The sequence below is a fragment of the Dromiciops gliroides genome, chromosome 2 (assembly GCF_019393635.1).
Source record: "Dromiciops gliroides isolate mDroGli1 chromosome 2, mDroGli1.pri, whole genome shotgun sequence".
NCBI classification, from domain to species: domain Eukaryota; kingdom Metazoa; phylum Chordata; class Mammalia; order Microbiotheria; family Microbiotheriidae; genus Dromiciops; species Dromiciops gliroides.
The window spans coordinates 238,561,721-238,588,175 of NC_057862.1; the positions used below are offsets into that span (position 1 = coordinate 238,561,721).

The following is a 26,455-nucleotide window of genomic DNA, read 5'->3' on the forward strand; positions in this document are numbered from 1 at the left end:
GTTTTCCAGTCACCCCCCTCATATGTTCTTTCTCAATTTCTTTTCTGTTTTAGATTAGGGATAGTAAGACTGACATGTGAGCCAAGACACTAAGTGATGCATTTAAAAGAAATTATGAAATTGAATGAATATTTGACCTTTAGAGCAGCCAGCCAGCTCATTTTTATGTAAATTGTCTGTCTCTCCTTCTTAGAGACAATGAGCCTTCTCAGCAAGGATGGCATCTAACCCTAGGTTCTAAGTGGTGCCTACTCACTATTGCTGCTTGAAAATCATTATGATTAAAACTGTCATAATAATAGCAATGTCTTCTCATGATATTGTTGTTTCCTATCTCTTGGGACATTAATTGCCTTTTAACTTGCTCCAAAATTGATAGGTCCTGTACACTGGCAGACCCAGAGAGAAGAAAGGTGCTGGTGATACGTTGAAAGAATGCCACTTTGTTATGGATATAGATTGTACCTTAGAGATAATTGAGTTCAACTCCCTTATTTTACAGATGAGGAAACTGAGGCCTACAGGGGTGAAATGACTTATTTGCCTGGGGTCCCATAGGAAGCAGAGTTAGGATTCACACCCCATACCTCTGACTTACAATCCAGAATTCCTTCTGCAGCACCATCCCGGAGCATTGCTCACTATTATCTTATCACTTGGCTTCCATATTATTGTGGTCATTGTCTGCTCTTCCCTTCAGCTAGCTGATTCAGACTTCTCTGAGGTTATTTTAGCTTCTACACTTTCCATTTACAGTCTTCTTATGAGTCACTAAAATGAGCCAGAGGTTATTTCCGGGTTCTGTTGTCTTGGAAGGTGGAGATGAGAAAAGGAGAACATTTCAGGAAAGCAATCAGGAAAAACATCCTTTGACTATGAGGTATAATTAATGGTAGAATAATCTCCTGCAGCGTTTAAGATATTTAAAACTAGACTAGAAAAAAACTGCACAGTACTCAGATTGATAAAGGTCCCTGGACAATGCACCAGATAATTGGGATAGGTCTTTATATGCTTGTTTTTGAATTTCTTTGCTCTGCATTTACCCAAAGGAGCTTGAGAAGAATGAAGATGGATGAGGAGCTGAGAGGTGTAAAGGAGTAGCCTCTAAATGTTAAGAAATAGGATATCTATTATATAGAGACTATACTTGGCTCTTCAGAGAGGCCTTCCCCCACCCCTTCAACCTCCCAGTAGAGAAGGGACTTATCAGGGAAATAATTTCTCAACTTTATGATTTAAACCCCTCATGACTGTATGAATGTCCTTCCATACCCAACCCCTGTAGGAAGGGGAAAGAGACCTACCCACCTCTGATACATAATGGTATATGATTAAATTCATCTGAGGGATAAGATTATGACTAACTGGGACATCTGGAAAGCCTTTAGAATTGGTCTTTAAAGAATGAGTAGGAGTTCAACAGGCAAAGATGGGAAGGCAGTTCCCAGCCTTTATAATTTAGTAGCTAAATCCTAGGGAAGTTGTTTGAGGCACATAGGTTAAGTGACTTGTCCAAGGTGTTGGAGGTGGAATTTGAACCCAGTTTTAAAAAAATTATTATCTTTTTATATCACATTTGTTTCCCAATATGCCCCTCCCTCACCCAGAGAGCTATTCTTTATTACAAAGAATAAAAAAAGAAAGAGATAAAAGCATTTCTGCAAACCAACAGATTCAATAACCTAGACTGGGAGTATACAACAGTGTTCTGCATCCATAGCTCCCACTCATGCAAAGACACTGAACTTAATTTTTTTGTTTTGTTTTGTTTCTGCTGGGCAATGGGTTTTAAGTGACCTGCCCAGGGTCACACAGCTAATAAGTGTCAAGTGTCTGAGGCCAAATTTTAACTCAGGCCCTCCTGAATCCAGGGCTGATGCTTTATCCACTGCACCACCTAGCTGCCTCGCCACTGAACTTAATTTTGACTTACATCAAATAGGGAATTCTAATCACTTCTCTTCACTTGGGGGGGGGGGAATAACCCAAACAAACAACCAAAAACCCCCAAAAAAACCCCACCCTAAAACTGGTTGAACATTATATCAGGAACCACCTCGAAAAAGCTAATGATAATGAATATAATTCAAAGAGTATGGAAATTTTTTGTAGCAGCAGCTAGCTTTAAAAAACCTACTATTATCTATACACTAAGTGAATTTTTAAAAAACCACAATCATTCTTTCTTGTGTATGATAATGATGTGGGGGGAAAAAACCTGCCATTCATTCAATAGCACTAATATAGACAGTTTAGGGGAGAAAAAGTCTAGTTTTGTAAGTCTTTAACACACATCTAATAGAGCTATTTGAGAACTGCTGAACAGGAAGAAGCAAGTTTGTAGGGAATAGTCTAATTATCAGGATATGACAAGGGAAAAGCATGGCCCATTTAATCTAAACTAGTTAATGACTGCCTACTCACCTCAGAGAAGACAGCCAGCTCTAGGTTTTGATGTATTGGGGAAATGCTAACAGGCCACTTCTGTAGTAGAGGAGCGTTTAGACTTACAGTCAAGGAGTGTTGGTTTTTGTTCAATCAATATGTAGGTACTGAACATTCTGAAGACCTCCGGAGAAGCCCAGGTTAATTTCAGTGATTTGGAGACCTAGAGATAATTCGGCTTCTCTCTCCTTTCTCTCTCTCTCTCTCTCTCTCTCTCTCTCTCTCTCTCTCTCTCTCTCTCTCTGTGTCTCTCTCTTCCCCTTCTCCCTCTCCCTCCCTCCCCTTACTCCCAACTCTGAATTCCAGTGGAACTGGTCTCCTTGCTGTCCCTTGCACTGGACATTCTGTCTCCCCACCACCAGCATTTTCACTGACTGTCCCCCAGGCCTGGATCTCTCTCCCTTGTTCTCTCTCCTTCCCGGCTTCCTTCATGTTTCACCAAGAAACCTTTCCCAGTTCCCCATGGTCTTAGCGCCTTTCCTCTGAGATTACCTCCAATTTACCCAGGCGGTACAGGATATTTCACAGTGATTAAAGTTTAAAACTGCAAGATTTTTTGGATATCCCGTAACTTGATTTGCACATTGTCGTTTCCGTGTTGTCCCCACCCTCCCCTTGGGAACTGTGAGCTCCTAGAGAGCAGGGCGGTTTTTTGATTTTCTTTGTAACTGTGCTAAGGCACAGTGCCTGGCACGCAGTAGGCGATTGGTAAATGTTTGTTGACTGACTGACAGACGCACATTACATTTGCGCACAAGGCATTTCGGATCGGTTTCATAAACTTTCGGCGTTCTGCAAGTACCATGCCTACGTGGAAGTTGGATGAATGAGTTTCTATTAGAAAATGGAGAAAGGGATGAAGCTGAAGGGCAGTCGACTTAACCTTTCCAGGTCCCACCTGAAACTCAGAACCCCGTCTCATCTTTACCTCTCTGTTGTGCAACCAAACTGCATAAGCTCTAACCACCCTTGGCGGGCTCGTTCCCTGCCAGATGACTAAACAGGCAGTATCTGCAGCCTATTATCATTTTCGATGGCTCCATTCCCTTAGCCAATTACAACTGAAACTCGGGGGAGGGCGCTGCAGGTCCAGTCTGGGGCGAATACCGAGTCTCCCAAAAGGGGCGGGGCGTTTTCCGTGACGGGCAGGCCCTTACTACCAATCGAAGGTGAGAGCTGCCCCTACGATAACCAATGAGCGACCCCAGAGTATGGAAACGGGTGGGCCTGTTGTCATGGGGGAGGTGGTGGCGCTTGGTGGCGACTGGCGGCGGAGGAAGAGGCAGGCGGCGGCACTGGAGTTGGATTCGGGCGGCGGCAGGTGAGTGAGAGCCGCTGGGCCGGGCGGCCCGGAGCCCGCGGCGGGGTGCCCGGGCCGAGGGGGCGGAGGCTCGAGTTCGGCGCTCGCGCTGCCTCTGCCACTGCGGGCGGGGGAGGCTGGGGGCCGCCGGGGGCGCGCCCTCTCTTCCAGCCCCTCTGAGAGCAGAGGCTACGGCCCCTTGCCGGGCGCTGCCGGTGTTGCCGGCGCCGGCGAGTGCGGAGGGGAGCGGGGGCAGGGGCGGCGCGGGCCGTGTCCCCAGAGGTGGGGGGGAGGGATCCTCGGGGACGCCGAGGACAGACTGGGCACCCAAGAGCCGGCGGCTTCGGAGGGAGCGGGGCGGCCCAGGTTGAGGGGGGGAGGACCTTGGGGAGATGGGGCGCAGCCAAGTGTGGGGGAGGAGGGGGCGGGGAGGAAGGGGGGCTTCTCGGGGTGTGTGTGTGGGGGGGGGAGAGAGCAGTTGAGATGGAGGAAAGGGAACTAGGGCGGAAACGGGGAGCAGTTCACAGGTCAGGGGGAGGGGGAGCGGTTCAGGTATATGGGAGGAGTTTGGCTTTGGGAGAGGAGGGATCGTGGGAAGGGGGAGCATTTCAGGTTTGGAGGAGGGGTAGCATGGGGAGCATTTCGGGTTTGGGGGAGAGGGAAAAAGGGGAGCAGTTGAAGCTTAAGGGAGAAGGCTTGGGGAGCAGTTCAGGTTTTCAGGAGGGGGTGAAGGTAAGGGGAGTAGTTCAGGTTGGGGGATAGCATGGGGAGCAATTCACATTTGGGGGAGAGTGGGAAGAGGGGGAGCAGTTCAAATATGAGGGAGAGGTGGCATGGGGAGAGGGGAAGCAGTTCAGGTTTGGGGAGGGGGAATAATGGAGTGAGGATGAGCAGTTCAGCCTGGAGGGGTGGGGAAAAGGGGGACAGCTCAGTTTGGGGGAGGGGGAAATGGAAGGGAGATGCTATTTAGGTATAGGGGAGCACTTCTGCCTCCGGGCGAGGGAAGTTCTGGGGACAGGGGCACTTGGGAAAGAATGGAGAGTTCTTCAGAGGGAGAGCTCTTTAAGTCTAGGGAAGCAGCTTGGCTCCAGGGCAAGGGAAACTTGAGGAAAAGGGGGAGCAATTTGTTTTTGAGGCAGAGGAAACCTGAGGGAGAGGAGGAACCATTGGGAGGAGGAGAAACCCTGAGGAAACTGGGAGCCGTTTGGGTGTTAGGGAGAAGTATGAGAAGCAGTCTGAGTGTGTAGGAGAGGGGCCTTGGGCCGCAGCCGGATCTGGAGGAGGGGGAAGTGCTGGGCGGGAGGTGGGGGAGCAGACTTGGAGCTGGTCTCGGGCCAGGTCTTGGGATTGGGGAGGAAGACACAGGTGGAAATGGGAACAGCAGCCAGAGTGTGCGGGTGGGGGTGGGAGGAGGAGAATAATGGAAAACTGGGAGTACTTAGGGTCTGGAGAGATGGGGAGTGGCCTGGGTCTCTGGGAAACCGACTCTGACCAGCTTGGGATAAGGGGCGGGGTCGGAGAAGCCGCTTTGTGGTTCTGAAAATGGTGAATCCGGGGAAATCTAAGGGGTGTGTCTTAAGGTGTTTTAAAGAGAAAACTAAGGAGATAGGTCAGGTGGGAAGAGAGGCTTGTGAGTTTCCTCCGGATCCCCCGAGTTGATCGCGGTAGGGTCAAAGGGAGCTGCTAGGGCTAGTGAGCAAAGGAAGTTCCTGTGAGAGGGAGTGGCAGCCGCTGAGAAATTTGTCTGGGAGACACAGAGTGGAGGGATTGACCATGGGAGCATTGGCAATGCTCTAATATGGCCCAAAGAGGAAGAAACTTAGTAATAAAAACTACCTTCAACTACCTAAGTAACTTATGTGAACCACGGCCATATCTGCAAAGGGGTGTGGGAGGTAAGATTCAGTAATGCGTTTTGGGGATCCTAGAAGGGAAGATTCTCTTTCGGTTGGGGGAATGACAAGTAGGGATACAGGCAGACTGGGGAATTTGGAAGCGAGAAAAAACTGTTGGGGGCTAGGGGAGGAAGAAAGAAACAGCTGAAGGAAAGATGAGTCAGGGAGAAAGTTTTAGAAAGATGAAGAGTCACAGACAGGAAAACTAGAGAATAGTTATTCTGTTAGAGAATTGTACATTTAAGCCAAGTGAGTAGGGAACAGAGCAGAACGGAGCTACCATTGTTTTATGGAAGGAGTAATAAAGTAGGAACTTTAAGCAGGAGAGGTGGCACACTTATTAAGAGACTAGACTGCAAAAATTTGTAAATCCCATTTTAGCATGGGACACTGCTGTTAACCAGCTATTAAAACACATCCTGCAGCAAAGGCTCTGGCATTTTTGGTTGTTCAGCAGACAACATTTATTAAGTGCCTGTTATGTGTCATGTGCTCTGTCAAGAGGTGGGGAATTCAAGGAAAGGCAAAAGACAGCTCCTGCTCTCCAGGACCTCATAGTCTGATAAACCCAGATCAGAGCCTGAACAGGAACCCCTTCTGTATCATCCCTCATAATTAACAAGCATTTATTAGCACTTATTAGGTACAAGGCACTCTGATAGTTGTTGGGGATACAGAAACAAGCCCTTGCTTGCAAGGTTACATTCTGTTGGTGGAGCAACATGTATATAAAATGAATCGAAGTTAACTTTTGGGGGGAAGCACTAGATGCTTATGGGTTAGAACCTTTGTTTGAAGACCTCTATAGAGGGAGATCTTACTTCCCCAAGTCAGACCAATTCACATTGGAGAGTTCTAATTCTGTGAAAGTTTTTCCATACATCAAACCTAAGTCAGCCTCCTTGGAACTTCCATTCATTGTTCCTAGTTCTGCCTTCCTTAAATGTGGTGCCCAGAATCGAACACAGTATTTTAGATGTGGTCTGTCCAGGACAGAGTTCAGCCTCTTTAGTCCTGTTATTATGATTCTTCTCCTAATTAGGCCTAAGGTCACAGTAGGTTTTTTTGTTCATTTTGCTAGCCTTTTATAATTTCAGACTTAGAACTGGAAGGCACTTTGAGCATTTAGTCCAGCCTCCTCATTTCACAACTGATGAAACTCTGAGGTTCAGAGGGCTTAAGTGACTTACCTAAGGCCACACAGTAAATGATAAAGCCTGGCTGCAAATACATTGTTCTTTTCATTGCACCATGTACTCTTCCTACCTTTGAACTGGAGGTCCATTAAGATCTCCAGATCTTTTTCATATGAACCAGTTATTCCCATGCCTTCGTTTATCAACTCTGTGTAGATGACACACAGTTTTGTATATCAGTTTTCACTTCTTTTCTGTACTCCTTTGTAGTTCTGCATCACATTTATGTATAAGACAACTCCATTTGGATGTCACATCAGCATATCCATCTCAATAGGGCCAAAGCCTAATTTAATTTATTTAACTTCTCACAGGACTACTTCTTAAATTTTGATTTGAATTCTTTTATGTTAAGTCTGTTTAACTTTTTTTGGGGGGGTGAGGCAATTGGGGTTAAGTGACTTGCCCAGGGTCACACGGCTAGTAAGTGTTAAGTGTCTGAGGCCAGATTTGAACTCAGGTCCTCCTGACTCCAGGGCTGGTGCTCTAACCAATGCGCCACCTAGCTGCCCTGAACTTTATATATATCTATATATATAGATATATAGATATATATATAGAGAGAGAGAATGAGAATGAGAATGTCTTTGGTACAAGAACTTAAGTTTGGAACAGAAGAGATGAGTCCTTGTTTTTCACATGTGCCCTTCCTTTGGTTCTTTCTTACTCTTGTTCTGTCTGTGGTCTATGAGAAAATCTGAACTTGTTAACTTATTGATGGTAAACTCCTAATCTTTTTCCACAGGTTACTGAAATGAACTGGTTTGGGAACATTTTTCATAGAACAAAATAAGTAGGAACTAAATAGGATACATTCTAAAGGGATCATTGCTTTAGTGAGAATACCAAAAAAAAAAAAAAAGCATGTTTTTCGCCACTTAAAATTGCTTGAGGCTTGCCCAGTGTCCTTACATTATTACTTCTGAAAGAAATACTATGAAAGTAGTTTTAAAAGGACAGGTCATATTTTTCTTGTGTGAGAGAGCTTTCTTAGCATTTATATGGAGAAGGAATGGTGCTTTATATAATTACCTGCTTGCAAGATGAACCTGGGATAGTAGAATCTTTTTTTTTTTTGATGAGGCAATTGGGGTTAAGTGACTTGCCCAGGGTCACACAGCTAGTAAGTGTCAAGGGTCTGAGGCCAGATTTGAACTCAGGTACTCCTGAATGCAGGGCCAGTGCTCTATCCACTGCGCCACCTAGCTGCCCCGATAGTAGAATCTTAATGACAAATGATTTAGTAAGCAGATGACACGTATTTTAATAAGTTTCCTCTTAAGAATAATATCTGGGGGCAACTAGATGGCACAGTGGATAGAACACCAGCCCTGGAGTCAGGAGGTCCTGAGTTCAAATGTGGCCTCAGACACTTGACACTTACTAGCTGTGTGACCCTAGGCAAGTCACTTAATCCCAATTGCCTCACCAAAAAAAGAAAGAAAGAAAGAAAGAAAGAAAGAAAGAAAGAAAGAAAGAAAGAAAGAAAGAAAAAAAGAAAAAAAGAATAATATCTGGATGTGATGCACCTTGCACAGTAACTTGTTTGAGTGACTTAAAAGTGATCTATGCTCCATGATGTTTAGCTACTTTAAGGATATAAAATTTTTTTGATACCATGATACTGTTTCTTTTGCCACATGCTAGATGGTTTTCTTTTAGAAGATATTGATTCAGTTCTGTTTCAGTGGTGTTGGGTATAGAGATAGAGCAACCTGAAGAGGGAAAGAATATTTTTCTTTGTACAGTGCTCTGCATCTCATCAAAACCTTTAATTTGTGAGATTTGGTAGCATGCTCCTTAATGTTTTATGAAATTATGGAGAAGCTATTTGTGCAGCTAGCAGGAGGAGTTGCTGTTTTCTCCACCTCCTTAAAGATTATTTTCAGCATCCTGAGATCAGCATATATGTATATTTTCAGGAGCTTATATTTATTTGGGAGGCTACAAACTATGTAGTTAATTCACTTTTCATTGTATCAGCACGGCACATCTTTTTACACAAAGTAGATTTATTTGCTTTTGTTATAATAGATTTTTTAGTAGTATGTGGCTAGACCGTAAATATCCTGGGCATTTGATTCTCCATATTAAGTAATACTAGTATTACTACTTACTAGAGTGGTTGTTGGTATATAATTGGTGTAGGCACCATGTAGCAGCTACATTTGTAGCCATTAGTAGAGGGATGGAAACTCTTAACTGAGTGTGTAACAATGTGGAAGTTTGTTCTTCAGAACTTCTGTATCTGTATATAGTAATGATTGCTCACTTTCTTGCTTTTAGTAAAAGTTTTTTCATTTGACAGTATTCATCTCTAATTCAATCATACTTATCTCTGAGCAGCTGTGATTGTCTAATTTATTTCACAGTGAGCTTTGTTAATCTGTAATTGAATAAATGGTAATTTTAAAACCTTGGAAAAGCTATTCTTTCAGCTGCAAGACAGTCTCATATCAAAGATTATTTAGTTAAAAGCTTTAAAAAATGAAGTTTAATGAACTTTTTCATATTCTGTTTGATAGCTAATTCTATATTCAGTAATAATAGCTTCTGATTCATTTTCTGTCTCCTGCTTTCTATCCATAAAACAAATTCCTCATGGAGATATGCCTATGACAGAAACTCATGTACTTTGAATTGACAATTTCTACAGTTGGTTTTCAGTTTACTTTGAGAATCTCTGTAGCAGAAAAATATCTTTGAGCTTATGACCTTTATATATACATATAAGCATATATATTAGATATATGATAACATGTTTACTGGAGTTCACACAAAGCTTCATGCTGCTTTTGTTTTTGGAACAAATGTATTGGCTCAGTTTTTATGATGTACTTGGAAGGCATGCCTGACAGATTTTGTGTTCAAAAAGCTCTGAACTCATATATTAAAATGGGAAGGGAACCATAAAAATAATTCAGCCCCCCCCCCTTTGGGGTTAAATGAGGGTTAAATGACTTGCCCAAGGTCACACAGCTAGTAAGTGTCAAGTGTCTGAAGCCAGATTTGAACTCAGGTCCTCCTGAATCCAGGGCTGGTGCCTTATCCACTTTGCCACCTAGCTGTCCCAGTTCAATCCCTTTTGCAGATAAGTTCACTGAGGCTCAGAGATGTTCTTAGTTATGAAGAAGTAGTGAGGAAATAGAGTTTTCCTGTTAATTTTCCCCCTTTTTGTTTGTTTTCTTCCTATCTGTTGCTACAACCATCTTAATTCCGTTCTAAATACTGGGAATACATTTTTAAAAAAAATGCATAGATTGGATTTCTAGAGGCAGAATAATGGTATATGAAAATATATGTGAAAAATAGGGAGACAGTCCAGGATGTCAGAAAATAGTTATGTTAGGAAAATATCATTAAATGCCAAGAAAAAAATTTGTCAGTTATATTGAAACAGAATGGGAGGAGTGAAAGGGGTTAAGGTATGTAGAGACGGTAAAGAGAAGGTTTTGCATTTTTGCATTGGCAAAGAAAGGAATGAGCCTGCTGGGCAGATCTTTGTTCAGACAGGATGGGCTCCAGCTTCCGGAAGAAGCCTGGTTGTGTACATTACTTTTCTCAGCAGCTTCTAGGACTTTAGGCCTGGCATTAGCTGGTTAAGACTCCCCAGTTATCTTACCATCTGCATCTCCAAACTCTTCCTGTCCATTCAAGGGACTAAATCAGGTTTACTTTCAGGACTGGTCCCTTAGTGTTTTTAGGATCTTTTTTCCCCTTTACCCTCTCTTCTTAAATAAACAGTCAGCCATTGATAACAAGGTGGGTTGTGTGAGAGAGTGTAGAATGGTATGCATATGTATATGTTTGTTCACATCCATACACTTCAATAATAATAATGATGATAATAAATAGAATTTATCTAGCTCTTTAAGGTTTGCAAAACACTTTGCATATGATCTCTAATTTCTTTGAGCCAGATTTCAACCCTTCTGCAATTTAGAGGGTTTTTGAGAGTTGGGGTCAAAAAATTAATCACACTGCAACCAACCTGGGAACCTGGAAAAACAGAAGTCCATTACCAGGCCCATATTCTTAAGTCTTCTCAGCTTGGTGGAACCTGCCAGACATTCCACCAGCATAATCTTCAAGAATCCAGGGTCACCTTCACACCACACTCCAGGTATCAAAGTAAGACTCCAGTAGGGGGGATATATATTTATATAACCTGTTTCCTAATCTGTAATATGAAGAGGCTTGACTATATGAAATTAATGTGTTATAGAAGGAACACAGGTGAGCAGGTCACGTGTTGATATCCTTGCTTCTCACAGTTACCTGTGAGGTTGCCTGATACAGTACAAAGAGTATTGAATTTGGAGTCAGGGTCTGAGCTTGATTCGCATCTGCTTGTGACCTTGGTAAGTCACTAGCCATAACCTGGCTTCAGTTTCTCATCTGTAGAGTGAGGGAATTGGACCAGGTGTCTTCCAAAGGCTTTTCCAGTTCTAAATCTATGACCTACAAGGTTCCTTCCAGCTCTTGAGTCTTTGATTGTGTATATATGCACCTGTTAGCTCATGCTTGAAATTCCTTTAAGGGGGCCAAAGCCTTTCATTCCACAGCTAAAGATACAAAACTTAGTGTACTCATTCATGCCTGGTTGAGGAGCATATGGACGGAAACAGTCTTGTCATGATTCTCCAAATATGGTCCAGGGACCCTTGAATGTCCCCCAAATCCTTTTAGGGGGTCTGTGAGGTCAAAGCCATCTTCATATTCGCATGTTTTAATTGATAATATAATATATATTGATAGATATAATATGTAAACAAAAGGTCTTTTGGAGGTCCTTAGTAAATTTTTTTTTTTTAGTGAGGCAGTTGGGGCTAAGTGACTTGCCCAGGGTCACACAGCTAGTAAGTATTAAGTGTCTGAGGCTAGATTTGAACTCAGGTACTCCTGACTCCAGGGCCAGTGCTCTATCCACTGCGCCATCTAGCTGCCCCGGTCCTTAGTAATTTTTAAGAATGAAAGAGTCCTGAAACAGAAAGTTTGAAAACTCTTGCATTAAAGTGTAACATAAATACTTTCTAGTTTTGTTGGAGGTGGGGGTGGGGGTGGGGATAGGATCCTTTGCAAATAGAAAGGAGATCTCCTTCCTCAAACTTCCCAAGGCTTTCCTCCCCCTATGCTCTCAGGTGAGAATCTCGTCTCATATTTCACTCAAACATTTAGGCCACTTGCTGTGAACTCCCTTTTCTCCCCTCCTCCTCATCCCATATCACTCAGGTGATTTCTATCTCCTCCTTTCCCCCTGTTTCACAGGAAGAGGTGGCTCCTTCTCTTTGCCACATACTTGTGTGATCCTATTTGAGGGTGCACCTCGTTCATCCCAACTCTTTCACTTATCCAGTTTCTCTCTATTGCCACTGCTACCTGCTGCCTTCAGACATGCTCATTTCTCTACCATCCTCAAAAAACCCTCACTTGATACTGTTGTCATATCCCTCCTCCCTTTTGTGGCTACACTCCGTGAGAAGACATGGACAGTAGGCTTTCCACTTGGAATCACTCTCTACGGTTTGGCTTCCAAACTTACCATTGAAGTGAAACGGCTCCTTTGAAAGTTACCAATGATCTCTTAATGGCCTTTTCTCCGTCCTCATCCTCCTTGACCACTCTGCAGCCTTTGTCACTTTGAACACCCTTTTCTCCTTGATAGTCTTTTTCCTCTAGGTTTCTGTGATATTATTCTTTCCTGGTTCTCCTACCTATCTGACTGTTCCCCTCCTAGTCTCCTTTGTTGGATCTTCATCCAGGTTATCCCTGCTAAAAAGGGGTGTTCCCTAGGGTATTATCAGTGGCCCCTTTTCTCACTCTACTCTTTCATGCGGTGAGCTCCCATGGATTCAGTGATCATCTCTGTGCTGATGATTCTTAGATTTACCTATCCATCCATAACAGCTTCAGTCTTGATTCTCCAGCTGCCTTTTTGGACATTTCAAACTGGATGTCCAATAGACAACTTAAACTCAACAGGTCCAAAATTAAACTTCTTATCTTTCACTTCAAACACTCCCTCTTCTAAATTTCACCATTACTTTTTAGGGCACCACCATCCTTCCAGTCAACCATACTCACACAGCCTAGGTGGCATCTTGAGCTCCTCACTCACTTTCCATATCCAGTGTGTTGCCAAAGTCTGTGATAGTCACAGACTTTACCTTTGTAAAGTCTATTATATACAGCCTCCTTCTCTGACACTGCCAGCACCCTGGTGCAGGCCCATATCATGCCTTGCTCGGACCATTGCAGTAGCCTGATTGTTGGCCTCCCTGCTTCAAGTCTCTCCCTACTCTGATCCATCCTCCATTTGGCTATCAAACTGATATTCCTAAAGGTGAAGTCTGACCATGTTCTGTTCCCTCCCCTCCCCCCAACTTCAGGGACTCCACTCCCACTCACCTCCAGGAGCAAATATAAAATCCTCTGGCTTTCAAAGCCCTTTAGTACCATGACCTCCTCTTGCTTTTCCTGTCTTACACCTTATTTCCTCCCAAAGTACTTGTGATTCAGTGACACAAACTTCCTTGCTGTTCCTTGAACAAGACACTCAATCTTCTGACTGAACTTTCACTTGCTGCCTTCCATGCCTGATTTTTCTTCCTCATCTCTGTCTCCTGGCTTTCCTGATGTCCTTCAAGTTCCAACTAAAATCTCACTTTCTCCAAGAAGACTTTGATCAGTCTCCTTAATGCTAGTGCTTCCTCTGTTGATTATCTTCAATTTATCCTATACATTTATGTATAATTTTTTTTTACACAGTAATTTTCATATTTTCCCCCCATTAGACTGTGAGCTCATAGAGAACAGGGACAGTTTTTTGCTTTTTGCTTAGTGTGGTGTCTGGTGCATAGAAGATGCTTAATAAATGCTTATTGGACTGTGCAGCTCAAGGAATGTGGAGCTTAGTGGGCACATGGCTGGTTAGCTGTATGGCATGCATGATTTGTAAAAATTGAACAAATCATTTTAGCAGATAATCCGATTCTACATTTAGGGCCCAAAGGACCCCAGAAACCATCTAATCCAACCCTCTTTTTTGTTTTTGTTTTTGTTTTTTTGCAGGGCAGTGGGGGTTAAGTGACTTGCCCAGGGTCACACAGCTAGTAAGTGTCAAGTGTCTGAGGCTGGATTTGAAATCAGGCCCTCCTGAATCCAGGACCAGTGCTTTATCCACTGCGCCATCTAGCTGCCCCCCCAACCCTCTTTTTTTATAGATGAGGAAGCTTAGGTCAAAGAGGATCTAACAAATGACTTCCCCAGGTTACATATGGTAATAAGAGACAGAAGCAGGTTTGAATCCAGGTTCTCTGGCTTTCAATCCATTGTTTTTCCCACAGTACCACATAGCTCATCGCAGAAGCTGGTTTTAATGGGTTATGGTCCCAAGCATCACTCTTAGCAATTCAGTTCAAGATACACTTATGAAGTGCCTACTATGCACAAGGCACATTTCCAACTTCGATTTTTAAAAGAGGAGTGTTTGTAGAGGATTTGTTGATCTAAATATAATTGTATTCAATGAGTAAATTTGGCTTTTTCATGTCTAAGTCTTAATACACCACTTAGTAGCCCAGAGACATATATTTATATTTATCTTGTTGGAGAGATTAGTCATTTGACATATGGATTGACAAATGAATATTGTATTCTGATTGCTAGACGTGCAGTATACTGGTTTTTCTAGAGTAGTTTTTCCCCCCTTACTCTTTTTCTAGTTATAAACAATGTTGGGGAAATCTAGAAAAACCTAAGTTGACATCTAATCTTCCAGGGATGTGGTCATCAACATGCAATTGTTAAGTGCCTACTATGTGTCAGACTCTGGCAAAAATAGTTTCTGCCCTTTAGGAACTTACAATCTAATGGCCTCAAGTTACATAATAATTGTATGATCCTGGGCTAATCATTTAACCTCAGCCTCAGTTTCCTAATTTGTAAAAATTGTAATTTGTAAAGATGTTTAATAGCATCTATCTCACAGGGTTGTTGTGAGGACCAAATAAAAATAACATATATACATTAGTTTGCAAACCTTAAAGTGTCATATAGATACTAGTTATTTTAATTACTAGTTTGTGGCTGGTTAGTTTGGTGATTCAGAATCTAGTGCCAGTAAAGCCAAAGTTCAAAATCCGTTTAACTTTGCATGTGAGTATCGTTGAAGATTGTACTTTTCTCTATACTCAACTAGCTATTTTGTGGATATGTGTGGTCATAGGACAGAGTATCCAAGAGCATATAGATTAACCGAACTAATATTAACTTCTAGTAAAAAACCGATTTATTCTGATGACCTAACATCATCTTTTCTTTTTTCTTTTTTTAGCATAAAAGCATTTTATTATTTTTTCAGTTACGTGCAGAGATAATTCTCAACATTTCTTTCTATAAGATTTCTAGTTCCACATTTTTCTCCCTCCCTCTCCCTCCCCAAGACAGCAAGCAATCTGATATAGTTTATATATATATATATATACAATCACATCAAACATATTTTGCATTAGTCATGCTGTGAAAGAAGAATCAGAACAAAAGGAAAAAAAAAAGAAGAAAAACAAAAAAGTAGAATTGGTATAGTTCATTCTGCATCCAGATTTCCCAGTTCCTTTTTCTGGATGTGGAGAACATTTTCCATCATGAGTCCTTTGGAATTATCTTGGATCATTGTATTGCTGAGAAGAGTGAAGTCTATCACAGTTGATCATCATACAATAACATCATCTAGTAGAACTAAGTGCTTTTTTATGTAGAAATCAGGAAACGTGCTCTCTCCTGAGTATAGAGCAAATGGCTGAATGTGATAGTTATTTAAATTAAATTGATTTAAATCACTAGTTAGGAAGATTCACCCTACTTTAAAAAAAGAGTACATCCTTTGATTGAAAATATTCTTTGCGGGGCAGCTAGGTGGCGCAGTGGATAGAGCACCGGCCCTGGAGTCAGGAGGACCTGAGTTCAAATGTGGCCTCAGACACTTAACACTTACTAGCTGTGTGACCCTGGGCAAGTCACTTAATCCCAATTGCCTCACCAAAAAAAAGAAAAAAGAAAAGAAAATATTCTTTGCAACTTAAATAAAATATTTATTTCATTTTTATAAGGTGTATACCACATACTTTAAGTCAATAATTTATTTTTGTATTTTTCAGATTACCTATATTAGAAAATGAAATTACTTGTTTTAAAAAGTTTCTCAAAACGAATTGAAACAAATACTTGAGCCTGGTGACTTTCTTGGGAACTTTTTCATCGTCAGATTTGGCCACCAGGTGATTGATTCCCCCCCCCCCCACCCCCAGTATCTTATGCATAATGTCAGGCTCCTCAAGAGGCTTTTGATCTGCTTCAGTGGAGGGGGTACCTATAAAAATGAAATAATAGACTATTGAGGGAGGACTGAATTATATTGTGAGGATTATACATTGGCATGATCACAGATCTTGTGAAGTACACATGTGTATATATGAATATATGTATATATACATATATGTATACAGACATGTCATGTACATGTGAATATTCCCTCCATTGACACAGGTCTGGGCCCTGCCATGCCTTTTAGATCATGAGTGGGTATGACAGTCATTGTGTTGGCCACCTTCACGAAGAGTTTCTATGAGTTTAGCTATCTTCAGAAGACAGACACAGAGTCCTTAGACTGTCTCTATGTAAGGCCATTTCTAGGCTCTATGAGAACTCTGTCTTTTACTTTGTAGATGGTCACTCTATAGGTAGCTTGGTGGCACTGTGGATAGAGCACTGGGCCTGGAGTCAGGATCCAGCCTCAGACACTTGCTAGGTGTGTGACTTTGGGCAATTTGTTTAACCAAGGTTTGCCTCAGTTTCTTCATCTTCCATCAATGGAGATAATAATAGCACCTACTTCCCAGGATTATTGTGAGGATCAAATGAGATAATATTTGTAAAAAAAATCACTTAGCACAGTGCCTGGGACATAGTAGGTGCTTAATAAATGCTAGCTTTTGTTGTTGTTATGTACTTAGAGAGCTGCCTGAGGCTCAGAGAAGCTGAAGTGTAAGGGTCAGAAAAGGATTTGAACTCAGGTCTTATTGACTCCAAACCTTCATAACTGAGCTTCCTGTGACTGACTTGTTTACCAACCCATGATACTTTCATCAAAAGTAATCTATAGTTAACTTTATTTAACTAAAAGAGTAAGCTTATACGTTCTGAATCCTCCCCCAACACATAATTTCAACAAAATAAGCTTATGTAATTTTAGATTTTGCCTCTTTTAGTTTAAAAGGTAGAATATTAAACAAAAATCAATGCTAAATCAACATAAACTACTTTATTGTATTATGCAGCCAATTTGGTTTTTACTTTTTGTTGATAGACTAGAAAACAAAGACAAAACATTCATCTTTTTCAATTCTCAAATTGTTTCCTAAGTGGGAAAGGATTTGGGGGTATGTGAGTAGGGATTTTTCTACATCTGAGAAACAAGATATTTTCAAAAAATTGAATTATCACTTAAATAGTTACTGATTAATCCAGTTGTTAAATGAGCATGAGTTCTCTTGATTTTGTCTTCTCTTAAATCTTATTAATAATCCTCTATAGAATTAGAAGCTGTTAGAGGTGAAAGGGATCTTAAAGATCATAAGTGCTTTGCACATAAATGTTGAATTGAAGGTGCTTTAACCTCATCATTTTATATAGATAAGGAACTGGGACTCAGAGGAGTTCACACAGCTTACAAATGTCAGTCAGAATTTGAAATTAGGTCACTCCTTAATTTTGAAATTTGTTATAGTAGTATTATGGTGGTGGGGGAGGTTATAGTTATAGCAAAGTTCTCTTGATTATGTACTAAAATATATAGTATTGAGAATGTTAGTAAGAAAATGAAGATTACAAGAATGCATGTGCTGTTAATTTTCTTTAAAAGGTTGTGTGTGTGACTAATGCAGAAATATGTTTAATGCAATTGTACATGTATAACCTATATAAGATTGCTTTCTGTCTTGGGGAGGGGGGAGGGAGAAAAATTTGGAACTAGAAATCTTATAAAAACAAACAGTGAAAACTATCTTTACATGTAATTGGAAAACAATAAAATACTTTTATTATTAAAAAAGGTTATGTGTGTAATATACATTCACACACACATTTTTTAAATAGTCTCTCAATATATACAGATTTATTTGGTTATCATATCTTAAATAGATCATAGCTGAAATTTACTTTCTATGTTAAGTCTTCCTATACCTTCCTGGTACATGCTGATGTCTGTCTTCTCAATTTCTATACTTGTGATATTAGCTACACAGTTTATCCTCTGATTATATATATTATTCTTTGTTTCTTGAGTATTGGTCTTGCTTCTCCAAAAGTCAGTCAGCAAACATTAAACACCTACTATGTGCCAGCTAGAGTGCTAAGCACAGGTTCTAAGTACAGGGAGCATGAATAGTGTTTTGTTTCAACCATCACTATTCTGCTCCTATAGTTGGTACTCAGTAAATATTTGTTGATTGATTTTTATCTTAAAGCTATAGTGATAGTTTTTTCAGGAAGCATTTTAACAAGTGCTATTCTAGTGCATAAGTGGATATACAGTCTCAAGAATATGGGCCCTCTCAACAGTGCTGATAACCCATTGACACCTGTGGATCCTTTGGCCACTTGTATATGTGTTCCTGTAAAAGCTCCAAGGAGGAGCCACCCAATCATTAGATCCCTACCTCTAGGTGTTTTTTGTTTTTGTTTTTGGGGGTTTCTTTTTGGTGAGGCAATTGGGGTTAAGTGACTTGCCCAGGGTCACACAGCTAGTAAGTGTTAAGTGTCTGAGGTTGGATTTGAACTCAGGTCCTCCTGAATCCAAGGTCGGTGCTCTATCCACTGCCCCACCTCTAGGTGTTTTAAAGCATTGCTGCCAGTGCAGCACTTGGGCTATCCAGCAGTTATTCCTTGCTTTTGATAGATGATCAGCCATGTCCTTTTCCCATTATGTATTTCTTTCATACCACTTCTTACACCTAGGTCATCCTGGCAATGCAGTACAGCTTTTTTAATACCCTCTGCATATCTTTCCAAAACCCTTCAGGTGTGACTAGCCCTAACCCTAACCCTAACTTTTTACCTTAGTTTTACTTTGAAATGTGAAGAGAAATTTGCGGAGTTAATTCTGACATTTTGCAATGAGAAAATCACCTTGTCATTGTTCTTTTGCTTATTAAAATAGTATCGGACAAGTTCTGAATGTGTTTGACTAAGAATTTCACAGAATCACAGACTCCTGAGGGACCTCAGAAGCCATTTAGTACTACCTGTAGTTGAATAAAAAATCCACTGTAACATCTGACAAATGGTCATCTAGCCTTCTCTTAAAGACTTTTTTTGGGGGGCAGGGCAGTGAGGGTTAAGTGACTTGCCCAGGGTCACACAGCTAGTAAATGTCAAGTGTCTGAGGCTGGATTTGAACTCAGGTCCTCTTGAATCCAGGGCTGGTGCTTTATCCACTGTGCCACCTAGCTGCCCCCCTCTTAAAGATTTACTGGGGGAAACTCAGTAATTTGTTAGGAAGTTTTTCCCATAAATCCACCTCTCTGTAACTCTCATTGGTCAGTGTTCTGCCCTTTGGAACCTAGAAGAACAAATGCACTCATCTACCCGACAGCCCTTCAGATACATGAAGAGAGCTGTTATGTCTCCTTTCTCATATTCTTCAAGCTAAACATCTCCAGTTGTTTAAATGGTGTGATCCCAGAGTCCTTTACTGTCCTTTTTACCCTTTGCTAGACACGCTCTAGTTTATCCTAAAATGTGGTGCCCAGAACTTAGCATTTTACTCCAACTGGTAGTATGACCAGGGTGGAATATAGCTGGCTTATCCTTGTCCTGGTTGTTAGGCTTCCCCTGATGCAGCCTAAGATCTCACTAGTTTTGGAGGCTACTGAATCACCCTTTTGATTCATATGGAACTGGTAGTCCACTAAAACCCCTATGTCTTTTTCAAACTGTACTCCATTTTGTACTTGTAAAGTTGATTTTTAAAGAAATCTTAAACATTAGGCTACATTTAACCCAGCTACATTTCCTTTTATTAGTTTTGACTTTAATTCTAGCCTGTCAAGATCTTTTTGTATTCTGGCTGTGTCATCCAGTTTGTTAACCTTCCTACCTGGCTTTGTGTCCTTAGCAGATTTGATACGTATTCCATCTGTGCCTTATCCATCATTGATTAAACTGATTACTCAGCATCAAGGACTAATCCTCTGGGCATTTTCCTTGGAACCCTTTTCAAGTTGACATTGTTCCACTGATGACTATTTTGGGGCAGCCTAATTCCATATTGGACCTATAGGATCTCACCTATTGCATGAGTTCTTAACTTGAGGGGTCTATGAGCTTGATTTAAAAAAAAAGAATAAACATTTTTTTTTTTTGGTGAGGCAATTGGGGTTAAGTGACTTGCCCAGGGTCACACAGCTCATAAGTGTTAAGTGTCTGAGGCCAGATTTGAACTCAGGTCCTCCTGACTCCAGGGCCGGTGCTCTATCCACTGCGCCACCTAGCTGCCCCCAAGAATAAACATTTTTATTGAAAGTTTTGAGTTTCAAATTCTGTCCCTCCTTCCCACTTTCCCTTTCCCCTTCCGTGAAGCAATCAGATCTAGGTTATACATGTGCAATTATGTAAAACAATGCCATGTTAATAATTTTGTATAAGAAAACTTGAATAAAGGGAAAAAATGAAAGAAAGTGAAAAATAGCATGCTTCAGTCAGTGTTCAACATCAGTTCTTTCTATGGAGGTGGATAGTATGCTTTATCAGCAGTCCTGTGGGATTGTTTTGGATCATTTGAACTTGATTTTTAAAGTATTTTGGTAACTGTCAATTTAATTGGTTTTCTTTTCAATCCTATATGTTTTATGCATTTAAAAACATTTTGAGAAGGGGTCATAGACTTCACCAGACTGCCAAAGGGGGCGGGGGGGGGGGTCCATGACACAGAAGAGTTTCAGAAGCCCTGATGTAGACCATGTCTCTGTCTTATCCATCAGAAAGAGCGTGATAGATTTTGTGAAATGCTTTGCTAAACTCAAGTAAACTATGTCTATAACATTCCTTTGATCTCGCAGTCCATTAATCCTGTCAGAAAGGGAAATGTGGTTTGTCTAGCATGACCTGTTAGAGATTTTTTTTTAGAAGTTTTATTCATGCCTTTTGTATACAGTCATTTCAGCCCTTTTCACTAGCTTGAACTCTCCCTTGTGACAAAATAAGCAAAGTATTTGTTACGGTGACTGCATCTGACAATGTATGTGATACTCTCCCATAGAAGTCCCTCTGTCTCTCTGTTTTGAAAGAAGAGGTTTCGTTACCTGTTTCTAGGCCTTTTGATTTTTCAGGTACTCAGTTTGATTAGCATTTTCATTTACATTGTTGTAGTCATTAAATATATATATTTTTTTTGCTTATTTCACTCTGTTTATAAAATATTTCTCATGTTCCTTTGAATTTCTCATTTCTTAGTACACAGTAATAATCAGTCGATATATGTACATCATTATTTTCTTTTTCAACTCCTCTCCACTTGAAGGGCACTGTAAAGAGTACTGTTATGAATATTTTGACATATATTGGACTTTTGTTTCTGACTTTGACCTTCTTGGGGTATAGATCTAGTAATGGAATTATTGAGTCAAAAAGTGTACTAGGCCTGTGTTCTGGGGATACATATACAAACACATGCAAACAAGGGCCCTTAACTTTGGCTCATTCTAATAGTGTACACAAGGGTGCATATACACAGTGACATAGTTTGTAAATGTTTGGTACCTGGCAAGATGAGGCAAAAGATCACCTATCCCAGGGTACCAGGAAGAGAGTCCAACTTCTAGTAGGAGGGGAGAACAAGGACAGCCTGGCTATAGACGTCGTGGTTTGGAAATGGCTGGGAAGGACTCTGAACGTTTGGCTCCAATCTCCCTCACTTGCCTCCAACATTGACAGTTCCATCTCTTGTCATCTTTGCCATTTGCATGGAATGAAATAACACCTCAGAGTTGTTTTAATTTATGGGGGTTTTTTTACTATTGTTAATTTGGAGCATGTTTCATTGATAGTTTGTAATCTTCTCTTTCCCTTGTTTAGTTAAGAACAAGTCATAATTATGACAAATACCTTATTGCATTCTACTATTTTTTTTTCATTTTGTGATCTTTTATACTTAGATCATATATCCATTTTGAGTAAGATTTTTGTCTAAGCTTCATTTACACCAAACTACTTTCCAATTGGTATGACCTATTCTTGATAAAGTCATATTGGTTCTTTGTGATCACCATTTCCTTTTCCAGAATTCCTTAATTAAATCAACAAGGATTTTTTAAGAGCTGCTACTTCTGGTTAGTATTTCTGTAGTGCTTTAAGATTTACAAAACCCTTTACATCTCTTATCTTATTTGATCCTTACAATAACCCTAAGAGGTAGGTGTTAACAATAATAGGTTTGCAAAGCACTTTACATGTTTTATTTTTTGTTCCTCACAATAACCCTATTAGATGATATTCTTATCTAAATTTGATGAAGAAACTTAGGCCCAGACAGGTTAAGTGACTTGCCTAGGGTCACTTGACTAGTATTTGGGGCAACATTCAAACCCATTTCCTGAATCCCAGGCCCCTGACTGCACCACCTAGCTGCTTCATGATAGCTGTTAAACATGTAATTTTAGAATTTTGGCAGGAATCAGTCAAATTGACTAACCCTTAGTGTACACATTGCAGTTTCTTTCCCTTTTTGAAAACTGGGAAACTCAGTATAAACAGAGAATTTTGCCATTTAGCTGAATCCATGGTCTTATGATTCAAAAGAATGTGATCATTTCTTCAGTTGACTCAGTGACTCTGGTCAGGTTGTTGATTTCATAATTTAAAATGCTATAATGATATAGCACTTTTACTGAACAGAGTCAAACAGGTTTCTCTTGGGTGGATTAGAAAGACTCCTCTACATGGATTATAAAGGCATTATGTGTGGTTAGTCTTAACCTTAAAAACTGAAGCCTCAGTCATTTTTGAGGAATAGTCTTTTACCTCAGCTGACCTGCCAAATAGCTTGAATTTTAATTTGTTCTAACTCATTTTTTTGTTTCTCAAAGTATGTTAAATTCTTTTACTCTATACTAATTGACAAGAATAGTGGTAATGATAAGTTTCCAAATGCTCTTCAGTGATAGTATAGGTTTGTAGTGCATTGTATATACATTTTTTTCCAATAGATTTGTTTTGATAACTTCATATCCCCAGAACCTAGGATAGTACCTGGCACATAGTAGGTGCTTAATAAATGCTTGTCTACTTATTGCTAACTATCTTTTATTTAGGCTAATATTAAAAGTAGTTTGAGTTCCCTTGGCTTATAAAACTATAACCTGGATGGAACCGTCTTTTCACTTTACTTTCCCTTTGGTGTAGCCAGATTTGTTTTCTACTTTAGTTCCCCATGAACTTGTTGCTTCAAATCTTTTCTTATAAGATTCTCCCCACTGGGATTCCCTTTCCTTCTCCATGCATTTTTTTTTTTCATGACAGTATCAGAACTACTGCATTCCATGGTTTGGTAGAAAGAGAAAATGATGTTTTGTTTTGTCTCTAACGCCCTTATTGATTAGACGCAGGACTTAAAAAAATTGGGGGTGAGGTGGGGTATGCTGTGTATATCTTTTTTGGTTGAAGCAGTACATTGAGTCTGTGGTTTTAGGAAATAATTTTAGATTTTTTTCCTTGTTGTAACAGCCCAGCATCCAATGTCTTGTAAATATAATTTTGTTACCTATACTTAACACATTGATGTTCAGTAGTCACTTTTTTGCTTATGTGTCAAGGCTACTTTTGTACAGTAGTTACTGTAGACATTTCAGAGGTGGGATACTTAGTATAATTCATATCTCTCTACAGAAACATATATAACCTAATGGCTAATACAATATCTACTTCCTTTTCCCCCCATGCCACCTACTCTTTCCCACAATCCTTTGGTATTCCTTTTTCCTATTTATTAAATATTTTCTTTATACATGTTGAAAATAAATTCATAATTAAATTCTTAAGCTTTATAATGATGACACTGCCTTCTGCATGGAAAGAAATTCCAAATTTAAGGAGAAATTTTAAATCTAGAGTTAATGGAAAACTTCATTTTCAAAAGCTTTCTTTGTAATTCTAGGTAAATGTTTGAAAAATAATTTAGTATTTACCTTCTTACAAAATTAAAACTTGCATAATTTGTAATATATATATATATATATCATTTTTAAAGGAAACTTTTCTTTATATAGCAGAGTTCTCTCTCTTACTGAGCTTTTCTAAGGTGTTTTTTTTTTCTTTACCTGTATTCTTAATGGCATTATTCTCTTTGGCACTGCTCCCTCTGGACTTGCAGAACACTACCTCTTTAGAATACAAAGCAAGGGCTTTGCCAAGTTAAGAACTAATTTCTTGGGAAACTGGGCTGCTGGCTTGACTTCTGATTGTGTCTTTCCCTCTTTTGTTGCTCAGAAAAAGTTAAGCTTTGTTTTGTGGAAAAATCACTAAATCATCTATTTTTTTCTTGCTCAAATTAAGCATGATTGATTCTATATATTTGCATTGTTAATGAATTCAGTAGTTTTTTTTTTCTTGATCTCAGACTCCTTGGATGAATTAGACTCTGTTGGATGAATTAGCTATTAATGAATGTCATAATACTGATGACTTAGGAGACTGTAAGTGTGCTGGTTCACTTGGGTTTACATCGAATAGAATGCATAATTGACTTCTAGAATATCGTTTGTTCACAGTTTCTGTGATATGAGATCTACCACCTTTGTAAGTAATTTATAAAGAGTCCACTATATGCCAGACACTGTGCTTAGACCTGAGGAATACAAAGAAATACAATTTCTGCTTTCAAGGATCTCACAGTCTAACGGGTGGGTGACAACATGAAAACCACTGTGTAAAAACAAGCCATATACAGGAGAATAATTGAAAGAAGGAAGGCACTAGAGTTAGGAGATATTGTAACATTGTGTCTGTTTTCCGAGGTGAGTGAAGACAGACTGATCACTAGCAGGTTGGCCATCAGATGATGAATTCTTTAGTCATGAACACCTGTTAAACAGAGAAAAATATAAAATGACTCCATCTCAGGCAGTCTCTCTTGACTGCTTCAGTGATGGGGACAGAATGGTGGGGAGGGTGCTCAGAGTCACACAGTTTAGAATGTTTATAAACTAGATATGAGCTGCTTGTTTGGTGTCCCCAAATTTGACATGCTTTTGGAGGGACTGCATCAAATAAATATTGTTAGTTTCATTCTAAATGAAACCAAAAGATAAAAAAGAAGTAACAGCTAAATGGAAATATAGTTCACAGGGTCTTTTTGAAGAGGCAAATAAAGAAGTGGGTGAATTCGTTTTTATTGTGTGTCCAAAGTCAACAGGAAATAACTTTTCATGTAACCTTTAGTCTTATCATTTTAGTCATCTTATAATATTCTTGGTGATTATTTAAAAAAAAAAAAGAAAGAAAACCTAACTAAATAGTCTAAGCTTAGTCTATATTCCGTATAAAACTCACCAAAAGCCCAAGGCCACCTTTGGGGGAAGAGAGCCGAGTCAAGCACATGCTGCTAACCCAGCATAATTACAGGTTATTCACCAACAGCTGTTGGAGGAGGTAGAAAAATTCTATGAAGAACTTAAGACCTACATTAAATCAACTTTGAAACTTTGCTTGTGACTTCATCGTGAATATAGGCAGAAGGGAAGATAGTGAAAAAAAATATGTTGGGAAATATGGCTCAAGATCAAGAATGAAAGAGGTTTTGTATATTGCTTAGATGTTTCACATCTGCACATTATAAATGCTTCAGAAACAGAATTGGGAGGCATTGGACATGTCTAACAACAAATTACACCACAGAAAATGAAACTAATTGCATTAATAGGTAGTAAATTAATGTTTACTAATATGAATCTTATCTGAATCAGTTGTCTGTTCAGTTAGACTAAATTTATTAGAAGATAAAAATCAATATCAAATTAGAAAAAATGAGACTGTAATGGTGCACGGTCAAAACAGTTCCAACTGAATTTATTATTTTATTTAAAAACATTTGATGCCTTTTGTCTTTACCTCACAGTCATTTATCTCCCTTATGACAAAGAAAGAGGGAACTCCAATGGAGACTGGGTTTGGGGAGAAGCAAAGAGAAGACAAAGATTTCCTGGTTCCCTTTTCCTTTCCCTACCTTGGTTTAAAAAAAAAAAAACAAACAGCTAGGTGGTGCAGTGGATAGAGCACCACCCCTGGAGTCAGGAGTACCTGAGTTCAAATCCGGCCTCAGACACTTAACACTTACTAGCTGTGTGACCCTGAGCAAGTCACTTAACCCCAATTGCCTCACTAAAACAAACAAAACAAACAAACATTTTTATGATGTGAACCATATAACAAAATGCCAAGTGAAAGGAACGCTTCCATGTACATAGAACAGAAGAGGATTATACATGAAAATTATGTACAGTTTGCTTTTCTTTTTAAAAATATATTATAAAGTCAACATGTAATGTTCAAAGCTGTCCTGCTTA

At 39.9% G+C, this 26,455-nt stretch overlaps 1 protein-coding gene across 2 annotated transcripts in view; it reads left to right on the top strand.

The window, feature by feature from the left end:
* The first annotated feature begins 3,687 nt into the window (after window positions 1-3,687).
* NUMB (NUMB endocytic adaptor protein) overlaps window positions 3,688-26,455 on the top strand; it is a 179,518-nt gene continuing 156,750 nt past the window's right edge. For both annotated transcript variants that reach the window (XM_043982760.1, XM_043982761.1), the window contains exon 1: window positions 3,688-3,769. The gene's annotated coding sequence lies outside the window, so the exon portion shown is untranslated. The remainder of the gene's footprint in view (window positions 3,770-26,455) is intronic.